We start from the raw sequence: 22,360 nt of genomic DNA, 5'->3' as shown, positions 1-22,360 counted from the left end.
TGACGGGCGTGGGCCCGTCTCCCCACTTGGCCGCTGGCAGAAGAGTTATCCCTAACGGACCAGCCAACCCCCGCTCTGAGCGCTTGGGAGCCCCGTCCCGTTTGAGCACGTATGTGCACGCGTGTGTACATGTGAGCACGCGTGTGAGGGGCATTCACGTGGGGGTGGGGGCGGTCTGTTGTGTTTCTGGGAAAAGAGAAAGCCGTCCCAGCGAGGACATGGCCGAAGGCAGCCTGCAGGCCCCCACCCTGAGCAGAGACCCCGGGCTCCCGGCACCTGCCTCTCCCTGGGGGGGTGTCTGCCCCTCCAAGTCCTTCTGCGCCCGCTGCCATGCCCCGCTCTCCCGTCTGTCCTCCCCACACTGCCCCGCATGGGAAGGTCCTGGGATGCGGGTCTCCAACACAGATTTGGGGGCCCCAAGCCAGGCCCCAACCCCGGGTGGGGACTCGAGGTCCTGCAGGCTCATTCCCCAAGAGGCTTGCCTACCAAGCCCTGCACGGACTGGACTCCTCTGCTGCCCCACATCTCTGTCACCCTGGAGAGGGTGCGTGACCCTTCGGCTGCTCCAGGAACTCGTCCCGGGGGACATGAGGCAGAGCAGAGGAGCCCCAGCTGCCCACGGCGCTCAGGCTCCTGTGGGGTCCTGCCCCGCCCCTGCCCGCCCCTGCCCCCGGCAGCCTGGCCTGCCGACCGTGAGCCAGCGTTCCCTGCTGTGTGCATCCTGCAGGCCCAAGAGCCCACCACACTGCCGTCCGCCTGGTCGGTCCCCCACCGCCCCCCACCCGGCACCACAGAGAGCGCCTTCTGGGTGGGCAAACCCGGCCTTCCGGTGAGCTTGCCGGTCCTCGTCTGACCAGCCTCTCTCTCTTCTCTAGGTTGGCCCCTGTCCTGACCCTTCCCTGTGCTGGGGCAGCCACCCCAGGTCCATCAAGCCTGTGTGAAGGGCTGGTCACTCAGCCGCATGACACCAGTCTGTCTCTGTCCCCATCTGGGGGCAGCTCCCCAGACAGCACCTTCCCTCCTGGTGACTCCCGGGAAACGCCCTTCCCCTCTGGCCCAGAAGACCTGGTCCCCCAGCCCCTGACACTTTGGCTGGTCACGGGGTGGGAGTTACCTCCAGGCGGGCGCTGAGGGCTGGAGGGAACGTCCTTCTCCCTGGAACCCTCCCTCTGAGCAGCAGCAGGGGGGCTGCGGGCCTTTCCTCCCGAGAAGGCAGAAGTCCCAGTCTGGGGGCCCCTGAGCCAGTCGGGAGAGGGCCCAGGCCTGTGTCCGCCATCGTGGCTGGGCATCGGGGTGTCACCTGGGCGCACTGGGTCCACCTGAATGATGGAGCGGGCGGAGGGCCCGGAGCCTGGGCGCCGCTGCTCCTCTCTGACCGGGAAAGCGCTCCCGGGACGCAGCCCCCGCGCCTCTGGCTCTGCGGAGGGACACCACAGGCCCGTGCCCTCTCGGACTCCAGGAAGGCAGAAATGGGGCACAGACGTTTGAGTTCCCTTCCTCTCATCTGTCCCTGCTCCCCGGGGACTCTGCAGAGGCTGAGCTGGGCCGCCGGGAGCGCGGTTCTCTCTCTGTGCCTGCGCCAGCCTTCCCTGGTCACCGCAGGCCCCTGAGGCCCGGACGGGTATTGTCCTGTTTCCTGTAAGAGGAGATAGAGATCCCAGCAGTGGGGGGCGGGAGATGTGGGGGGCCAGGGAGGGTCTCTGCACCTACTCCAAGACCTGTGGGGTCCCGGGGTTGGGAACGCAGGCCTGGACACCACACGTCCCTCTCTTGCCTCTTCCACAGTGAGACACTCCAGCGCCGGTGGGGCAGGTGAAGACTACCCTTCCTCGCAAACACCGCCCCAGCTTGGCAGCACGGCTGAGATCTGCTCTGGCCCCAGGAAACCAAGACAGTCACGAGCGGATGGGAAGGATGGGTGCCAAGCCCCAAGGCAGCAGGGTGTCTGAGGAGGAAGGGGGGCATGGACCAGCCCCTTGGGCACCCCCTCTGGGCCCCTGGCCCCTTTAGCCAGCAGTGGCCTCCAGGGCCTTGGGGCTGAGTCTCTTCCCAGATTTGAAAACTGGCTCCCTGGTCCGATCCCATTCCAAAGCCTTGCTCCGGGTATTTGGGGCTGAGCCTCAGGAATCCCAGAGCCTCCAAAGGAAGCCGCCCTGCTGCCCATTCTCCCCACTTGGCCTCACAGGCCTCCCCAGCCCTGGTCCCCCTGCCAGGTCCCCCAGCTCATAAATCACCCCCATTGGCAATGCTGAGTTATGAAGCAAGAGGATGGGAAAATTCTCGTAACCTTGACAATGTTTTTGCACATCATTTGAGGTTTCCTGCACTTCTAATCTGTGGGCTGTGTGCTAGGCTGGTGCTCTCACATCTCCTACGCCCAGCCGGCCGCCGGCCCTGCTCAGGGAGTGTGCGCAGGCCGGGCCGCCCGGCGCCCATCGTCCCCTCTCCTAATGGATTCTGAGCACACAGGGAGGCGCGGGCCTGGGAGTGTGGCCTCCTGCCTCCCCGGCCTGGGGCGGTCCGGCCGCTTGCTAGAAGGCTGGGCATGGCGTGTGCCCGCGGCAGCGGCCTCCGTCTCCTACCCCAACCCCTTCTCGAAGGCCCACAAAGCCGCGTGGCTCTCGTTTCCACGCACAGGCGCACACACACGCACTCACACCGTGCTTGGGGCCGATGCATCCACGAGCGGCTACGACAGAAAGTCCGTCTTGCGATGGAAGGAGGCGCGGACCAGGCCTTCCGGAAACAGCGCCGTCCGGGTGCAGACCCGGAGCTTGGAGGAGCTCATACATCCCGTCCTGACTCTCACCATGGGGCTTGGTGGGAACGTGACCAGGCACGAAGCGGCAATACGGCGGGCAGCGCAGGGTCACACTGCGGCTGGGCAGGCAGCAGGGGTGCCAGCAGGCAGGTCATGGGGCCTGGCCCCACACCTGCTCTGGCTGTGAATGGGGGGGGTCGGTGGCACGAGAGGGAAGGGGGCGGCGCAGAAGGAACCGCTTCCAGGAAACACAGGGGCTCCTGGAGGCCCTTTCTGGAAGACGAGGCCGGCCCGGCTCCTGAGCTCACGGGGAGAGGGGCTGGAAAGCCCGTGTTTTCTGGGGTTTTGCCTCGAAGAAGCCTGGCGGGGCTCCCAGACGCGGTGGCTCTTGTGTGTCCAGGAGCAGGCGACAAGGGTCAAGGTCTTTGGTCTCAGAGACCCAAGAGCAGGGCCCAGATGAGGCTGGTGCAGGAGGCAGCCGGGGTCCCGCCTGGGGCTCTGACGGTCCGGGGGCCACGCTGTCGTGCCCGTGTGGCACGCAGCCTCTCTGCGTAGAGCCGGAGCCCGGAGCATTGTGGAGCCCTGATGCCTTCAGAGATCTGAGAGAACCCGCAGCCCAGCAGCTCCTCAGGCCGCCAGGCGCCACGCAGGGCTCGCATACTGCCTCCCGCTAGGTGCGCAGACGCGCAGGGCCTGCGGCTCTCCCGCGCTGTGGGGTGTGTGGCCGGTGCCCGAGCCTGCTCCCCCTGCCCCTGGGTTTCCTCTCACCCCTCCCTGCCTCCCGGGAGACTCAGCCCTTCACCCCGCTTCTGCCTGGGCGGGGGCTGCAGCGACGGGGAGACCCCCCAGCAGCAGCGGGGTTCACAGAAAGCTGGAGGTGAAGCAGGGTTTCAGCCCCGCGTGGCGCAGAGCCGGAGCCCTCCCCGGGTGTCCCGGAGTGGGACTCACTCCCCGAGCATCGGTAGCACAGGGGAGAAGGAGAGGGGCCGGGCAGGGCTCTGTGGAGTCATCTGGGGCAGAACCCCGCTCTCCGGCCCTTGGTTTGAGCTGACCACGACCCTGCTCCAAGGGCTCCCCCACGCGCTGCGGGCAGAGGGCATGCCTGGGGCCTGGGCTTCCTCCCGAACGCGTGTCTCATCCGTCAGCCATGGGCTGTGGCCCTGACCCAAGACAGACACACGGGCAAAACGGTGATCAGACAAGCACGTTCAAGTGTCCAAGTAAATAAAGGAACGAAGAACGCCTCAGGAGGGTCAGTGACAGTCGTGGTCTGTGTAGACCTCGGGCCACAAACAGCCTATGAGGTGGGCAGGGAGCCTTGCAGAGGGGCAAGCACCCGTCACTAGGGGAATTCAAGGAGGTCTTGGTGGCCGTCCCTCTAGGGTGCTCAGGAGGGAGGCTGGACTTTCTGAACTCCATGTGCTTTCCCGCCCCGAAATTGCATAATTCTTCACTTGACAACCCCAGGGAAGTTGTCGGGGGTCCTGCCTCCGTTTCTCCTTTGGAACTAGAGAGCCCTCTCCTGATTCCTGGCCGTGGGGAGGCCTGTGTCTCCACGCGGGGCCACACTATTACGAGGAATCGGTTTCTCACTGGGAGCTTGCAGAAGACCCCCAGGACGGAGCCCCGGGCCCACACTGCGCCTGGCACCCAGAGTGTTCTAGGGTGCATGTGCCGTGGGGCCGTATTTCCGGCCCCTGGTGGCTGCAGGGACAGCAACTGCCCTGGCTGGCGGCACCTGCTCGTGAGCTCTTCAGAGATCGGCTGGTGGGCTCTGCTACCACAGGGTGATGAGGGCAGTGGCCAGAAGCAGGCTCCTTCCCTGGGCTTTCTGGGTTGTCAGGAAGTAGTCAGGGGGCCACCAGGAATCCTGAGGGGGTCCCCAAAGGGGACAAGCCAGCTCTGGCCGAGAGTCAGAGAGGGGCACCCAGCAAAGAGACTCTGTCCTCTCTGTCTCCCCTCAAGACCCTGCCGGCCACCTGCGTGTGGGACTCTCGGCAGTTTCCGGCGGTGTTTCCCAAGAGAAAGCCCTGGTCACTGAGGGGAGCCCTGGGTCCAGCAGGGGAGGGCCCTTGTCACAGCCCGGGACCAGTGTCCCACTGGCCTCCTGAGCGGGAGGCCGAACAGTGGGAGTCCCCAGGACCCCGTCCCCTCGCCCCGCCGCAGGGGGTGGCAGGCTGCTCTAGCCACCCCAGGGGGCCGCTGTGACCATAGGCTGCGTTCTCCGCCGTCGCTGACGAGGACACACGATGACATGAGCTTCTCGCCTGCGATGTTGTCTATAAACCGAATTTTGGCAGCGGGGGCCTCGTGTACAGGGGCGTCCTCCTTAAAGGTGTCCTGCCCTGTGGTCAGACGGAGAGTTCTTCCGGAAGGTGAGCGCCCTGTGTGTGACAGCCTGGTTTCCGCGGGGAGCAGGGCGGAGAGGAGGCGGGAGGGAACATCGAGGCATGTGCAGGGGTGAGGAACTGGCCCAGCCCCTTCCCAGGACCCAGCTGAGGACCAGTGGATGGGCCCCATGCGGACATTCTCCAGGGAGGCTCCTGTGTCCCCGGGGGCCGCCTCCATCCACAGTGCCGTCCCTCCCTCCCAGCCAACCCCGGGAGGACACTGGAGTGTGTCGGAGGCTACCGACACTTCCCAGGAAAAGCAACCGGGTTGACTTGTTGATACCAGCCCCCGGGTGCTCAGGCCGGGGTCCACTCTGTCCTCTGCTTGTGGATGGTCCCGAGCACAGCCCCGTAGGACTGGCCTCATGTCCCCGTGGGGACACACACCTGGCAGTCGGCGCTAAAGCCTCTACCACCCCTGTCACTGCTGGATGGAGGGCGATCGCCAGCCGCTCTGACCCCCGGGTGCCGGCTCCTGCTGCTGAGGAGGGAGTGGGGCCCCCACCATGGGGCCTGCACCTGCCCAGGGAAGCAGGCAACCTCAGACCCCAGGCCTCTCTTCCTTCTGACACCCGGAGGGGACGGCTGGTGTCACAAGGGTGGTGCCACAAGGGTGGTGCTTGGCCGAGCGGGACTTGCAGAGGTTTCTGACCTCAGATAATCCAGGTATAATCTGGGTACAAATGCTCTCTGCCTGTGTGCACCCCCACCCCGAGCTGGGACAGTGGGGTGTGTGTGTGCCAAGAGCCGTCTTGTGGGTGCTCACGTGCAGATGCACGGCCCCACCGGGAACCCCAGCAAGCCCCAGTGCGGAGGGTCCCAGCCCTACTCTGCAGCGGCTCATGGGGTTCCTGCTCCTGGCAGGACAGAAACATCCCCTCGGCTACTGGGGGCTGGGCCTGGAAGCTGATCGGGGGTTTGAGGCCCAGGGCAGTGCAGAGCCGCGAAGAGCCACCAACTTGCCAACACACGGCACGTTTGGGCAGGAGAGGGCTACCAGCCCGGCTTGTGAAGTCCCCCAGCGGGCAGGTTCCACACAGGCACCCCTCCCGGGCCCCTGCTGGCCCGCCCCGCCCCTCGGGCCCCTGTGGTTAACAGCTACCAGCCCAGATGTTTTTTCCAACCCTAATTTCATTTGAAGCTGGGTCAGGAGCAGAAGCCTCCGAGCCTAGGGCTGCTATGACCACAGACTCAGCTGTGACATTCTAAAGTGAGACACTGTTGTTTTGTTCTTGATCATGAAAAAGATTGGAAAAAAAAAACCCCAAGCCACCAAACCCAAACGCTTGTGGCGGGGCCTCTGCCCGGGGGCAGGTGGGAGCCCGGGCTCTGCCTGCAGGAAGCGGCCCCGCTGTCAAGCTGATGCGAGGCCCTAAAAGGTGTCACACTCGTGACCGTTCTCTGGCCACAGAGATGGGGACGCACTGCAGAACCTGCGAACGGCCCCGCTCGCGCCCGGCAGGTGCAGGAGGAATTCTCACAGCGGCTGAGCTGCTCCAGACGGGGCTGGAGGCTTCCCAGCACGGCCGCAGGCGCCCCGGGACCCTCCTCCTGCTGGACGAAAGCCCCAAGTGTGGAAGCCAGGCTGAGAGGTCGCCAAGGCTCCCCTCGACCAGCTCTGTCGCCTCGGCGGGGACTTCTGTCCTCCAGCCCACGAGCTCGGGGGGAGCTCGCAAGTCCCGGGCCTTGTCCTCACGCCCTCCTGTCCTCCCTGTCTCTGGGGACCACGACTGTGCAGGCTGCACTCAGGGCTGGCTTCCGACGGGCCGTTCAGAGAACCAGACGCAGCCGGGTGGAGAGAGGTTCGGTGTCCGCACCCTTCCTCTCCGGGCCCTGTCCACGGGGCGGCCCACTGGGCTCTTCCCCACACTTGGTCATGAGGAGGCGACGTGTCCCTCCCGCCACCACCCCGTGCGGATGACAGACACTGTCGTCACTGCTCTAGCCGCTAGCCACTGCTGAACCTCCCCACCAAGTCCCGAGAGTCACACCGAGTCACACATCACCCCGCTCCCCAAGGGGCAGCCACTGTTGCAGCCACCTTTGTAGATGATGAAAGTTTACACAGAGGAGCTCGGGAACCAGCCCAACATCGCACAGCAAGAAAGGGGCAGTCAGGCTGGGTGAAGGGAACTGGCGGCCGGGCGCACCCTCCTGTGATGCGCGCAGACGAGGGCTTCACGTCCGGCCGGTCTCGGCCTTCTCACGTCTCTTCCACCTGAGGCTGCTGGCCAAGAACGGCTTCCCCAGGGCCTTGCCAAGGACTAGGGTGCGCTGGGGCTCACTGAATGTCTCCACAGATGGACGGCCGGACGGTGGGTGCGTGGGTGGATGGACGGATGACTGGGTTATTGGAGGGACGGACGGAGGGACGGATGGATGGCTAAGTGGACGGACGGATGAGTGGGTAGACGGATGGATGGACGGATGGACAGACAGTTGGATGGACGGATGGTTGGTTGGATGGACGGATGGGCAGATGGACAGATGGTGGATGGATGGGTGGATGAGGCACAGTTTTCCAGATCTGCCCTGACACTTTCGGCTTCCTACACTTCCCAAACGAGATAGAAGGGAACATCCTTCCAGGAGTTGTAAAGGCGGCAGCACACAAGGACACCTCTCCCGCGTCAGGGTGGGCCCCTCTGCGGGCTCTCACAGTCCCTGCCCCTCACAGGACAGACTGCAGGGGCCGTCTCGTCCCCGTCACTCCTTCTCTGCCCATGGATGACAACGGCGTTCACGGGTTCATCTGGCTGCTTCCCAGATCCCGGCAGACAACGCATGCTCAGTGACTAACAGAGACAGAGGGGCGAGGCGCTTCCGGACACCTGAGGGCCCCCCGCCCTGTTCCATAGGCTTCGTGCTCTGCCCAGCGGCTCTTTCCTTCCTCGTCCCCCTTTGTCACACTCTGGACCCCTTCCTTCTTGTTCCCCCGTGGGCTCTGCTCGAGGAAGCACACAGCCTCCTCTCAGCTGCCCTGCCTTGTTGGAGACCAGAGCTGCGATTCCTCCAGGGTCCAGCACGACAGTAAGATTCCTCCCGGGGCCAGGTGACAGCATCTCATTTCCCAGGACAGAGGCCATGCTGGCTTGTCCGTCTCAGCATCCTCTGGGACTCGGCACACAGTAGGTGCTCGGCGAGGCTCTGGCGACGGCCAGGATGGAGCCGGCCGGGTATATTTAGTGCCTCTCCTGCCATCAGCCCCGACTCTCTGAGCCCATCCTTCTTCCTCCTTGGGGACGTGTCGGTCTAGAGAAGCTCTGTGACGCATTGCCTTCCATACCGGGCCTCATGTTTTGAGATCAGCTCCTGCAAATAGCTCAGAGCCGAAGCTGAGCAAACACCTGCCCATCCCCAGAAGGAGGGCCCGCCGCTCCCTGACATACAAAAATGGTCATTGGCAGAGGGCTTCCGGGGCCAACGCTGTTGTCTTTGGATGCCCTGCAAATGGGCAGTGCTGGTTCCTTCCCCAGAAGGCCCAGGTCTGTGTACATTAACATGTGGGCCTGGGGCTGCCTGCGCCTGCCCCTTCGTTCTGGTTCCAGAGAGATCGGAGGTGCGCTTTTCCTCCCAACAGCTTGTAATGACCCTGCTTCCTGGGTTTTTCTCCCCAGGACGTGCAGAGCTTCCTGCTGTCTACTTGGTTAAGTGAGGTGAGGCTCAGGTCCTGTAACTATGATCCAGTGGGCCCTTCCTTCCTCCCATACCCCACCCTCCCCAAGGACCAGACGTGGAAGACCGATGGGGAGGGGCGGGGCCCTCTTTCTGGAAGTCATGGGCTTCTCACGAGCTGTCACCCCGGCCAGAGGCCACCTGGGTTCTCAGGCATGGACCCCGGGACGCTCCCCAGGCCTGCCCTTGGATGTGAGCTCAGCGTGAGGTGTCCCCCCCGGAGCCCGAAACCGGCTTCCTTCCCAAGCTGGGGGCGCCCTCGGTCCGATCAGCAGGTCTGAAAACTATTCATGGACAGAAGTGGGCAGAGTCAGTCTGGGATGACAGATGGGACCAGTCAAGTTCAGCAGCCCTCCTCCTCCCCACGGTTCCAGTCCTGCTCCTACAGCCGGTCACCTCCGACGAGACACGCCACAGGAATCGGAAGTGTGTCCCCCACGATGATGTTACCTGGATCCCTTTCAGGTCCACACCAGCCAATTCCAAACATCTATTCAAACCCGGGAAACAGAATCGAAACGGTTTATTAAAAACCTAATCACGAGCCTTTATACGACACAAATGGTTCTGAACGGCACCCACCACCCCACGGCCCCTCCTGGGGGCAGCACAATACAGCCGATTACCCAGAATTTAAATGGGGGTGTTTGAGAGCCTGGGAACATTTTAATGGGGATCTTTCTTTGTGGATTCTGCTATTGTATTTTTTTTTTTTTCCCACTTGAAAAAGGCAAAGGATGGGAGGGCGCATTCACTTTCCTCCCTTGAGTGATAGGAGAATATATGACTGCTCGGGCGGCTCTGCTTCTATTGATGCTGTCAGGGTGTGAATACCAGCCCATGGGAAGAGGCAGCACCCTGCCTGCTTGGTGGGAGTGTACGGCGTGGCTTAGGGCGACTCCCTCTCAGCTGTCCGGAGCCAGGCCGCCGGCAGATGAGGGGACTGGAGGTCTCTCGGGAGGGGAACACGCGAGGGCAGACGGCTCCATCCCTCCTCCGGGCCCTGGCTCTGGGGGCAGCGCTGGGTGGTGGCCACCGTTCTGCCTTGGCTTCCTGGACCGTGGGCTCCCCACAGACAGTGAGAACAGCTCTGGGCGGAAGGGTTTCCTTTGAGGTCTTCCCAGCTGGTGGTGGCCGCCAGGGCTTGCTCACGAGGCCCCACTCCGGGGGCCGGGACCCCCACAGATGTCCTCCAGATGGAGGTGCTGGAGACCTGGTCTCTGGGGTAGCTCCTGGGTTCCCAGCCCCACGCCAGACAAGCAGGTCCCCAGCGATCCCTCGAAGGTCGGGAGCGGGTGGTTCCCCCTCCCTTCTCTTTTCTAGAAGGTTCTCTGTCTCTTGAAACAACGTAGCGCTTTCCTTGTATTTTCAATTATTTTTGTTCAGTCCTCATCGCGAGATGATCATTTTGAGATTATTTCTTCAGTGAAAATAGTCTCCAGGTTGATTCTTTCCCAAGTGCCTTGTGTTGAAGACGAGGAGTCCTGGTTTTACCACCCAATCTAGTGTTTTAACAACGTAATGACAAACACAGCAGAATCGAAATATTTAAAATTAAGTACACGCCCCGTCCCGGTGATTCATTTGTGTATCAACTACAGATCGTGAAAGCCGGCTTCGGAAGTGTAATTACTTGAAAATACACGACTACCTCACTCCGCTCAATATTTCCCGTTTATGCGAATATTCTACAGGGAAGCAGAAAGGCTCTCCGGAAACATCGTGTCCCTAAAATCCTGGGGTGCGTGTCACGGCTACGGGCGCTCGGTGTCTGGCTCTCTGCCGGGAGGAGGCCCCGACCCCGCGTTGGACCGCGAGTCCCCGGCTGTGTGTGTGGCCTCCCCCAATGCTGTCCGGCCACTCCTTTAGATGAAAACCGGACGCCTGGTGCAGTTGGGGGCCGGTCCTAGACAGGGCCTGCTGTGGCTCCCTGTGGTCAAGAGTATTTCTGCCAAGTCTCAGAGCCTGGGGGTGACGGAGGACCCCAGGCTGGGTTGTGCCAGGGCCCCGCGGAAGGCTGCTGTCTGGGCACTCGGTCAAGGCCCCCAGGGACACTGCATGTTGGCACGTAGCATTATCCCTGGGGAAGGAGCCCCGTCCTAGGTCCTGGCCTCAGGCTCTTCGTGCCCTGGGGAGGGGAGGGGCAGGGACCTTGGCAGGGGGAGATGACCCAGAGGATGACCGCCGGCTGGCCAGGCCCAGGGCCACGGGTGTCACCGAGTAGGCTGTGACCGCACAGCGGCGGATGCCCGAGACCGCGTGCTCCACAGACACACCAGGGGTCCTTGCGTCGTAACCACCCAGGAGAAGATCCTCCGTCCTCGGCTCTGCGCGGCTGGTGGGGACACGGCCGGACTGGCAGGGACTTCAGATCCCGGGATGTTCCCGTGAGCCGCTCACAGGCAGATGGCGGCTGGAGTCGCTTGCGGGGAGAGGGAGTGGAACGTGAGTGAGAACCCCCTCCCGCTCAGCCAGGACACCTCCTTCCCGATGTGGGCTCGTCGTCCCCTCCAACGACCTGCCTCCGAGGGGCTCTTCGTCTTCTCACATTTGGGTGGAAGAGGATTCAAATTTAGGATTGAGATTTTTGTCATGTTGTGGCTTCTGGAGGGATGTCCTTTCACGGGGACCTTCGAGGAGCTGGTAAGTCCAGGCACAGCCACGAAACTGGAGAACCGTAGGACTGCACGCACATTTTGGACAACAGACAGACGCTTGGGCAGAGCGTTTCCGGAGAGCTCCAGGCCCTCCTGTGTCCTAGCGACTCTCGAAAAGCCATCTGGCTGTCTGTGTGCTGGACGTGAAGGTCACCTGAAAGGTGGCTCCTCTCCGGTCCCCACCTCACCAGCAAAGCTTGCCTTTGACCTTCCTCTGTGCTGGAGGAGACCCCCCAAGCCTCAGGCCACACCTGCCGTGCCGTCCACATGCACGACCTCCTGTCAGTGGACATGGGGGAGGGAGTGACCCCTGTCCTGGGGCAACCTGATCCCTCTCCCCCCACCCCCGCCACAAACACCCCTTTTGCTTGTCGGAGCATAAACGCTGCGAGCCACGCGGTCAACATCTTGAATGCAAAGCAGAGCAAAAGAAAATGGCGGAGCAGCCCCCGACAGCCCCCCACGGCCCCCCACGGCCCCCCAGGGCCCCCCTTGGCCCCCCATGGCACAGAGTTCCCTCTGTGTGCACCAGCCGGGGTGGACCAGGCTCAGGGTCCGAGGACGCGGTGACAGCCCCGTGTGATGCGGTAGGATGTTAACTGCACATTCTAGTAATGAACTAAAGTAAATACTAATAAACACTCGACCTCGCGCAAAGATCCTTCACGAGACACCCTGGTCGTTCTGCTCCCGCTTCAGTTTTCTCTGGAAGGGCTCCAGCGAGCCCAGGGTGGTGCAGCGGCCTTTTTCTCGGAGGGAACAAAAGGTCTTTTTTAGTTGTAAGGGCCGTCAAGTTTATCCAAATATTCTCAGCTTACTACTAGCCCCTTTCTGAATTGATATTTCCAATAAAAGGACACTTTGTATCTTTAAGCCACACGGGCTCCCCCCTCCCCCCCAGCGAGCATGCGGAGGGCAGGGAAGCCCGCTGGGCGGCGCGGTTGCCTCTTCCTCGGGGACGGGAGGGAAGGGGGCGGGAGGGGGCAGCCGCGGGCTGAGCAGCGCGGTCGAGGCTGAATGCAGAGGGAAGGGGTCGGAACCCACGGGGGGTGCCCACCCCGCACCACACCAGCGACCACGTAGCATCGGCTCTCATTTTGTGCAAAGCCCGTCCAGGCCGGCCAGGCCCGTTAGGACCCGAGCGCACCCAGAGGCAGGCAGAGAATTCCTTCCAGCCGGGCTGTGAGGCCTGTGTTCTGGCCTGGAGGAAGCCTGCCTCTCCTCTCCGGACGCGGCATCCGTTCCTCGCCCTCTGCCCAGACCCCCTCCCGCCAGCCCGCCCCCGCGCCCAGACCCGTGTGTGCACGTGTGTGCCCCCGCCCGGCAGAGCGGCCCCCACGCCCCACAAAGGGATTTCCTTCCCCCAGCCTCCTCCAAACGGCTCTGATTAGCGTTAATGATAATTCTCATTAATCACCGTCAGCGGCTGCAGAATGGAAGTCAGGCGTCAGCGAGGTGACAGGAACCACTTAGACGGTATTTATGACTTGTGCGCGCCGTGGTGGCTCTGGGCCCTGACCCCTCTGGCCTGTGGCTGACATCGCGGCCAACATCTGGGCTGTGGCTGCAGCACGGAGCCCTTGGTGTTTCTCCTCCTCGCCTGACCTCGGGGATGCCACCAGCCCTGGGGATCCTCCTTGTGCTCGGCTGAGCAGAGCGAGGGGAGGGGGCCTTGGGTTGTGGGACGAGGAAGACGCAAGACGGGCTCTTGTGTTGCCAGCAACACCTTCCTTCCCAGAAGCCCCCAACGCCCCTTCCTCATCCTTACCTCCGGGGAGGGTCGTCTGTCCTTGTGGAGCCCAGCACAGACCGACCCAGCTCAGAGGGGGGACCGTGTTTGATCTCCCCGCGACCCGGGGCCACGCGCACAGTAGGGGCTCAGGGGAGGCCCGTGGCTCAGCACAGGCTGTGCGTGGGGCCCAGGGGAGCTGCAGGCCAGCGGAGCCCGTGGGAGTCCAGCGGGAGCCCCCAGTGGCCAGACAAGGTCTTGGGGTCATCGCTGACGCTGCCGCCTGACTCACACGTCCATGCCGCACGGACTGCACGGGACCCACGGCTGCCCGCTCTGGGCTGCTTCGGGGGCCCCTCCTCCCGCAAGGCCTGGCCCACTGGCCTAGCGGCTCCCTGGCCGGTCAACCCCTGCTCGTCTCCTCCCTTTGGCCCCCACATGCAGCCACGCGCCGGGGCCGGCCCACGCGGTCCAGAGCGGTGTGCTCGGCTGTGGGAAGAACAAGTCACCTGAAAACACGGTGTCTCGACAAGCAATCACAGAAGCCTTGGGCTGGGGTGGGCCCCTACGTCGGGCTTCCATCCGCCCGGTTGGACCATGATACTAAAGGCCGTGCTCTGGTCCTGGTCTCCAGAAGGCCCCTGTCCCCCTAGGGCAGCGGGGTGGGGAAGGGGGTCGCTGCTCTGGCGGCGAGGAACTGTGTGGCCGTCAGCCTGGTTTCATTTTACCCTCACGCCGGGGGCCGCGTGCAGGGGTGCAAGGTCATTACAAGACTGTTGCCAGGGCGAGGGGGGTCGGCGGGGGTGGCTCGGGCAGTGGCTGGTCTGGATGTAGAGGCTCCAGTAACCTGGGCTGAACTGGAAAGGCCCACGGGACGTGGGCTACCAGCCTCACCCAGAGGTGCCCTGGCCGGGGAGCTGCGTCCCTGCGTGATCACCGCCGGGGCATGGCCCGGCCCCTCTGCGCTCCCGGGCGGCGGTGTCGGGGTGAGCGCTCCGGTGGCTGCTCTCGGGGACCCACATGATGGCAAACCAGGAACCCCGAAGAACCCCATGAAACCACCTGCAGTACAGACCTGTGCCCCAGACCTCACCCCGGGAGGAGAAACATCTTAAGCAGCGGAAGCCCCGTGCCACGGCGGAGCGGGCCGGGGGTCTGGGCTTAGGCCGGTCTGAGCGCGGCGCCCTTCCGGAAGCCCCCTGTGGCCCTGGCGGCGGGAGCCCCTGCGGCCACTACGAGGGAGCAGCTCTTGGACTCCTTCTACACGTTCCCGTGTTGGAGCCCCGGAGCCTCAGTCGCGGCCCGGCCCCAGCAAAGACGCAGCTGCCCAGGCTTCCCAGGAGCCCCAGCTACTCAAGGGGGGCTGCCGGCGTGGATGCCCCGGGTCCGGGACCTGGAGGCACGTGCTCCGCGCGGTTCTCACAGGAATGGGGCCTGCGAGGGTCTGGGTTTGGCTTGTCCGGCTCCTCCTCCTCCTCCTGCCTTCCTTCTTCGAAAGGACTTTCGTCCTGACAGGCAGCTTCGGGCGCATTCCCGTGGGGCAGCAGGCATTCCTCTGGACACGACCATGAGGTGGCAGTAGGGCCAGCGTTGGGCCTTTTTGTGGGGTCGCGGGGAGCTTACACAGGACGTTCTGCCTCTGTGAGTGTAGACTCTGGCCCCCGCTCCCCCAGACGCAGACGTCCATGAGTGTAGACGCTGCCCCCCGCTCCCCCAGAGGCAGACGTCCGTGAGTGTAGACGCCGACCCGGCTCCCCCAGACGCAGACGTCCGTGAGTGTAGACGCTGCCCCCCTCTCCCCCAGAGGCAGACGTCCGTGAATGTAGACGCTGCCCCCCGCTCCCCCAAAGGCAGACATCTGAGAGTGGTGCGCAGGCGCAGCTGGACGTCTCGGCTCGCCCGTGCTCACCTGGACTCCTCCCCGAGACCCCCGGCCTGTCCGCCGGCGACTCCCTCCACAGGGGGTGGAATCCCCCAGAAATAACTATCTTCCGGTGGAACGTTTCATTAGGGACGGTGGCGTCCATTTGCCCCCGATGGTTAGACCAGTTGTCGAAGGACAATGACAGCCGCGGACAGCAATCTCGGGGACATCGGCCGTGGGGCACGTGGGGCATGTGGGCCCTCCAACACAGCCTTTGTCGGGGGAGGATGGTGGCCGCTGGCTCCTGGCCCGCTGAGAAGCAGGTGTCCCCTGGGGTCCGCTCTGCGCACGCCTGGATCTGCCAGGTGGGACGGCCCCTGGGCTGCACCCAGCCTCCAGGTTCTGGTCTCTACCTCTCCTCCTGGGGGAGACATCCCGGGGGGTCCTTCACCACCTTCTATGTAGTGAGGCTGCCTGTGGCGGCGCCTTCAGATCCCTGCCCTTTGGAGAGTTCTGGAGAGACACGCTGGTTCTTCTGAAGGAGATGGAGCCCTTAAATCAAGCCCCCAGTGCCCTTGGCCAGCCAGGTGGGCCTGGAGCCCCGTGACCGCCAGCCACCTCTGAGCTGGTCATCTCATGCCCGCCCAGCCTCCGCCCTGCTGGCCCCGCCCACCCTCCCGCCCTCCCGTCCGCAGCTCCTCCCCTCCCGGGAACCTCCTGACTCCGGGGGTCCCCTGCTGGATCCCTTCTTCTCACAGGAGCCGAGGTGTGTGGCTGCCCACCTGTGCTTCTCGACATCCCCTTGGTTCTCAGCGGAGGACCTCCTGGCCGTCCTGTGCAGAGCGGCCGAGCCCCATGTCACTATGTCCCCTCTGTCATAGAGTTTTCCGTGGGATTTGAGATTCGTACTATAAATGCCGAGACGGGAATGGGGCATCTGCGGGTGCAGGGTCGCGGTCCCCGGATGGGTGTCCGCCCCGGGCTCCTGGCAGAGGAGTCTTGCTGGGAGCTGGGGCCGAGCCAGGAGGGGTGCTTTCCCTCACCTTCCGCATGGACATCCCGGGGCTGGCTGGCCACCAGCAGACGCCCGCACAGGCCTGTGGTCTTTCGGGCTGTGTCATTTCCTGCCTGCCCAAACTCCTTCCAGTTCATTCTTCCCCCTGGCCTGTTTGGGGCCTTTCCACAAAGTCTGGGACACCTTCCATCCTATTCTGCAACTGCTCCTTCCCCGGAGGAAGTCAGCGTTGGCCGGTTGTTGTGCCCTAAATGGACCTTGGGTTCCAGCTGGGTGACGTTTCCTATACCACGGGCAGATCCCGTGGCTGCTCGGACAAACTGCTGTCTGTGAGCTTTCCTCCCCCTGAACCAAACAGTGATCATTCTGGACTCCACACGGGATTGAGGGGGAGCATTGGAGAAGGTTCTAGATAATCCCTGCTGCCGTGTTGGCTCTGGATCCTGCGTGGCTTCCTCTCCGCTGGGACCCTATCTCCATCTGGGCTGCGCAGGGCCACGGGGAAGGGGTCCCAGGAAGGCCCCCCCATAGGCACTTGCTGTGCAGACGCAGCTGTGGCTGTTGGGCCGGTGTCTTCACTCAGTCTTGCTGAGGCAGGTCCGCTACAGAAAAGGAGACGTGTGGAACCGCGGGCCACGGCCCATTCCCCACCTCCTGGGGCGGGACAGGGTCTGCCATCGCTGCTGTCACTTCCCAGGGTTGTTCCACGTGCGGCGTGGGGCAGGACAGCCCAGTGGCTCCTGCCATCCTTACCATTAGCCAGGACAGGCTCGGCTACCACCGTGGCCCTGGTGGCCCTCCTGGGCACAGCACTCGGCCTGCCAAGGTCTCCCCTCTTCCCAAGGACCGCAGCGTCCAGCTCTGGAAACTGGCGCTTCATCCTCATCAGAGACAAGGCCAGCAACCCTGCAGCCACACTGCGCCGGGTGTCCTCGCCCCCCAGAGCTCGACACGCTCCACCGCTGCGGCCAGGGGCTCGTCCCCAGGAGAGAAGCCAGGCCGTCCAGGGCACACTCGGCCCACCCCCGACGGCAGGGGCACGCCCCTCACACAGCTTCTCGACCTCCAGCCCAGCAGACAGGACCTTCTGTCCGAAAACAGCAGTGCGGTTCTGGAAGAATCTGGCTGCACGCAGCAGGAGACCGGCCCCTGGCCGGAAGTCTCTGGCCTAACACGCGGGTTCTGCACATACGGTCAGCATTAACACGCCGTGTCCCCGGTGACGGGATGAAAGAAGCATTGGATTCGTTTCCAGAGCTTCCAAGTAGGTGACAATTGGGGACAAGGGACTGTGGCCGGCTGAGGGGACACATGGAGTGTATTAGTTTGCCTGGTGCTTCTAGCCAGAGCTGAGCGGCTGCAGCGGCCCTCCGACGGCGGTGTCTATGTTTGGGGGTGTCTGTCTGCACATGGGGGCCAGTGGCGCCCTTACAAAGCTGACGTCCCGGCCTCCGTCTCCGTGTGAGCTTGGTGGCCGCTGCCCTACTGTCCTACAGATGACACACAGCTTTGTTTCTTCCACGGGGAAGGAAGGTGCGATGGCCCATGGTCTTCTAGAGACTCTTTAAAGGCCCGTAGGACGGGGTGTGGAGGGCTGTGAGGATAAGCTGGGGTGACCGGGGCCAGGATGGAAGCCCGAGCCCGAGTCCCCGGGGAGCCATGTCCTGCGGACGGCAGGCGGCCGTCGGTCCTGCTCTGGGCCCTGTTCCCAGAACCCTGGCCTCGAGCCCCGGACGGCAGACACTTCCTCGCGGCCTCAAGTGTAAGGCTCAGGAAGGGCTGCTGTCATGTCCTTTCGTGCCCGGCGGGAGGTTCCACTGAGAGCCCGGCAAGACTCCCCCAGGGCACTGTTTTGCCCCAGTGTGGACACAGGTCCACCGTCCGGCTCTACTGAGATAGCTGCCTTGGCTTGGGTTCCTCTGTCTCCCCACTGCGGACCGTGCTCCGCCGCTGGGGGCCGTCCTGGGTGCCACCGGGTGGCACGCGGTGTCACTGGGCTCCAGTCCACGGTGCCTGTCACACGTGTCTGCGGCCTTGCCCGTGAGTCCTGGAGGGCGGTGTGGCCCGTGTTGAGAACCACTGGTCTCTCTCCTGTGTCACCAGCAGGCCCTGGGAGCACACGAGCCGCTCTGCAGGAATGTGGGGTAACGGTCTGAGCAGGATCCAGACAAAGGCCTTGGCCTCTCTCCTGGGGGTGCTTGTCAGGGGCCGGTGGGGAAAACTGTGCTTTCTGGGTCCAGGGAAGGGAGGAAGAGAACCAGGCAGGGGCCGAGGCTCTCGGAAACGCTGACGCGGAGGGCGTCCACCCAGGTGGCTTGATGGGGCTTCTCAGCTCCGGGACCGGATGGCACCGCGGGCCCCCGGCCGAGGCTGCACGGCCAGGGATGGGCAGAGGCTGTGGGAGCCTCTCCAGCCCGGCCAGCGCGGGCTTCTCCAGGCGAGACGAGCCCCTGCCGGGCGCACACAGCCGCATGGGCGCTGAGAGGAAGGTGTCCTGCTGGCTTAGAAAGGGCGTCGTGAACGGAGCGGCGCTCCAGGGTGGAGAGAACACAGGTCCCCGGGGAGGCGGGCGTCTTCTCTCTCCAGGGTGGCTCCCAGCAGGCTTGACCATGAGCCCCCCCCTTCACAGCTTCTGCGGGGACATGAGGGCTTTGGGGAGGGACAGGATCCACGTCCTGGGCATCGGGTCCTCTGTCTGGGGTTGGGGGCCGTTGGCCACGCAGAAGCTGCGTGTCTGCACCTGGCTGTGGACCACTGCGGCTCCCGCCGGGCTGGGGAGAGGACCTGGGGACCCCCCCCTGCGTCTGTGTGGGCCCGACATCTGGGCAGGGCACTGGCCGGCATGTTTATTCTGAGCAAAGCCGCCCTGTCTGTTTGCAGAGCCGGCATACCAGCCACTGGACGGCAGGTGATTCGGTTCCCTGACGGTTATGTAGTTTGGGATGTTCTCACGGTGTGGGGGGGTGGCCAGGTTCCAGGACCCGCTGCTGACTTTGTCCACCCCCAGCACCCTGCCCAGCTGCTTGCTCCCCAACTCTAGCTGCTGGACCTCGACCTGCCCCCGACATCACTTCCCTAGCCTTGCCCTTGCTCATCTGTGAAATGGAGGCAGTGCCTGCGTGGTGGGGCTTAAGCAGGACCTGGGACGTCTGCAGCCACAGGGGCTCTGCGGCACGGGCTCCGCGGCACGGGCTCCGTTCCCCGGTGCTCTGCAAACAGGCGACGGGTCCGAGGACGGCAGTGATGCTGTTCGTCTGGAGGACGAGGCTCTTGGCCACTGGCCTCCCATGCCACAGAGATCGGGCGTGCACACTCACGCCGAGCTCGGCTCTGCAGGTGAGGCTGGGGTTGGCACGGGGCTGCCGTGGTCATCTGTCCGCCCATCGGGCGCCGGTGGAGGTGGGGGTTATTTGCTTCAGATTCAGGAAGTTCTGCTCACACTGGCATGAAAGTCATGGGTAGGCAAGTGGCACCGTCTCGGCAAGAACCCAGAGGAACGTGGAGCCTTCAAGCTGCACCCGATTCAAGGCGTGGGTGGCCGCTCTCACCTCGTCACCGAAGGGCCACTTGTTTGTCGGGAAGCGTGCCGGGGGCTGGTGCCAAGTGTCTTCGCCCACGGTCCTCCCTGATCTCATGACGGGGGGTTGGGGCGGAGAGTGCGGGATCAGAGGGCACCCCGATTTCCACCTGGCGGCACGAGTGGCGAGCAGCCACACCCGGCTCCCCCGTCCGGCTGCTTCCCTGGGGCCGCGGCTCGGCTTCCTCCGCTCTACCTCTCATCCACGTGACCTCAGAGTGCTGAGTGTCCCCCCAGAGGCGGGTCGTGAGGGTCGTAGGAGCAAACATGTGGGCCGCACTCAGCCCCGCGCTCACGGGGAATGGCTGTGTCCTTGTTCTCACTGTCACTGACGCACAAACCAGGGCTTCTCCAAACCACACTCCTCACAGCAAGAGTCAGGAAAGCCTCTGACACCACCTCCTGGGGACATCGGTGAGCGACGGGGCCACAGCCTCTCTCCCAGGACCCTGCCTCATCCTGGCTGCGGAGACGTAGTCCGTGTGTCCTTGGGCACAGGGCCCGGCACACAGACGTCGCCCATGCTGTCAGAGAGCTCAGCTAACTATTGGCCTCAACCCTTGTCGGCTCACGGGGAAACTGAGGCCACGCTGCTCCCCCAGCACTGACAAAATGGACAGCAAATTGTGGGTGGGGGGGCCCGGCCATGGGGACCCAACTGGAAGGCAAGGGGATGAGACGAGGGGCAGAAGCGACTGAGGAGAGGAAGGGACTCAGCCCCATGGCTTTGTGACCAGCTCCCGGTGGCCTCCCCCTGACCCTCCAGCCTCGGCCCCTCCCCTGCCACTGCACCAGGGCCCACGGCACCAGGGCCCACGGCACCGGGGCACACATGCAACACCCAGAGTCCATGCGCCCCTCGCACACCCCCGGGTCGGGGCTCCCAGGCCCGTCACTCCCACCGCCCCCCAGCTGGCCTCCGAGGCTGCCGCTACTGTCATGGTTTGCTTTCTGTGACAGTCCCGGCACACTGCCTCCCTTCCGGCCCGCCCACGGTGATGCTGGGCCTGCGAGTCGTGGCCCCGCCTGCCCTCAGTGCCCTTCTGCCACCGGCCCTGCCTCCTGTGGAATGCCTGGCCAGGCACACGCGGTGCTCCCCTCCCTGAGCCCTGCCCACGCTCCGCATGCACGACCTTCCGCATCCGGACACCCCGCCTGTCCCCGCGTGGTTGCGTATCAGACACACGGCCTCTTGGCTTCTCTGACCTGCCAAGACTTGCTGGAAGCTAGGCTAGGATTTCAGTGTCTGCGTCCCAGGTCGCACGGCCCCGGGCCGTGGAGCCGCCCTCTCTGGGAGGAGGCCGCTCTGCTGCCCAGTGAGAATGGGCTTCTGCAAACAGCCCACTCCCCCCCCCAGCCAGAGCTCTCCTCCAGGGGCCTCTGGGCCCCTGCCTTCCTGTGCATTGCTGTGGTCGGCACCTCTGAGGTGTCTGTCCTCGAGGGCCCCCCAGACAAGGAGCGTCGTGGAGAACCACGCGCCAAGGCCAGGCCACATCTCCCATCTGCCCCGTATTGCCCTGCCAATGCCCAGATTTCGGGATCCCTGGCCACCGGACTTGGAATGCTATTTCACTGGCTAATGGTGACCCGCTCAGGCTCCCCCGGACCAGTGTCTCGAGCAAGGACAGGCATGTCCTCCCACAGGCGTGGAGAACCTCCAAGAGCCGGAAGTGCATCATTCCCCTTCTCTTGGGTCCTGTGGCCGGGCCTGTGTGCTCCAGGCAGCTCAGGGCTCAGCTGTGTGGACATCCCTAGGCCTGGGTTGGCCTCTGGAGAGACCCCTGCAGGTTTGCAGAGCAGCTCCTGGCCCAGCTGGGAACCAGTACGACCTCTGGGGAGGGGGGCTCTGCAGCTCCAGGCAGCCCAGGAGGACAGGGGCCGGCCTGAGCCTTCTTGGGGTCCATCTGCTGATCTCACGGGAGCCAGTACGAATGAAATGTGGGCGGACGGTGCGTGTCACTGGCCTGTGGCCAACACGGCACGAACGTGGGTTACAGGTGATGACAGTAGGGACCAGCCTCCAGAGCAGCGTCCCGGCATGACCCGCGACAGCACGGGGAGGGCCCCTGGATGGAGCCAGGTCTGCCTCTACCGGGCAAGCAGAGGTGCCCTGGGCCTCCCCCTACCCCAGCGAGCCGTGGGGACCTGGGAAGCCGCGCCAGGTGAGCGGCGGAGCCCCTGCTCCACGCAGGTTGGGGGCGGATTATCCTCCGTCATAAACTTTTACCACATTTCACACCCGGTTAACTTTTATGACAGCCTCTGGGAGGAAGTGGCGGCAGCTGGGGAGCCCGGGGAAGCAGGCCAGTCCCGGCCATGGGGGCGACCCCCAGGGGCACAGGGGCCTGGCTGGGGTCCAGCGTGGGAACTCCCCCGCCTCGCCCCTGCAGCGGGGCCCGGGGGGCTCAGCACGGCACCGGGAGCCAGCTCGGGGTGCTGCCCAGAAATGGCCTCCGCCTGGCCCCCCGCCCACTCTGCACGGAAGCCCCAGCCCCTCTTGGGGACAAGCCCACAGGGCAAGCACCCCCAAGCGCCCCTTCTCTCTTGCACCGAGCCCCCCCGCCCCGGACGAAGCCGCAGCTCTCGCTTCTGCGTCACTTCTGCACACGACACGGAACTTTGACGAGGACCACATGTGGCCTGGCCCACGCCCCGAGCCCCCTATTGTTCATGAGACAGGCCGAGGCCGGTG

General features: G+C 64.2%; 2 protein-coding genes across 9 annotated transcripts in view; both read right to left on the bottom strand.

Moving 5' to 3' along the window:
- Positions 1–22,360, bottom strand: part of PRDM16 (PR/SET domain 16) — a 292,797-nt gene that overhangs the window by 45,076 nt on the left and 225,361 nt on the right. The gene's annotated exons all lie outside the window — the stretch shown is intronic.
- ARHGEF16 (Rho guanine nucleotide exchange factor 16) overlaps positions 1–22,360 on the bottom strand; it is a 203,003-nt gene that overhangs the window by 81,876 nt on the left and 98,767 nt on the right. The gene's annotated exons all lie outside the window — the stretch shown is intronic.

The sequence above is a fragment of the Mustela nivalis genome (genome assembly GCF_964662115.1).
Source record: "Mustela nivalis genome assembly, chromosome: 10".
Lineage (NCBI taxonomy): Eukaryota > Metazoa > Chordata > Mammalia > Carnivora > Mustelidae > Mustela > Mustela nivalis.
Note: the sequence above shows the minus strand (reverse complement) of the source record. Positions and strands in the feature narration are given on the sequence as shown.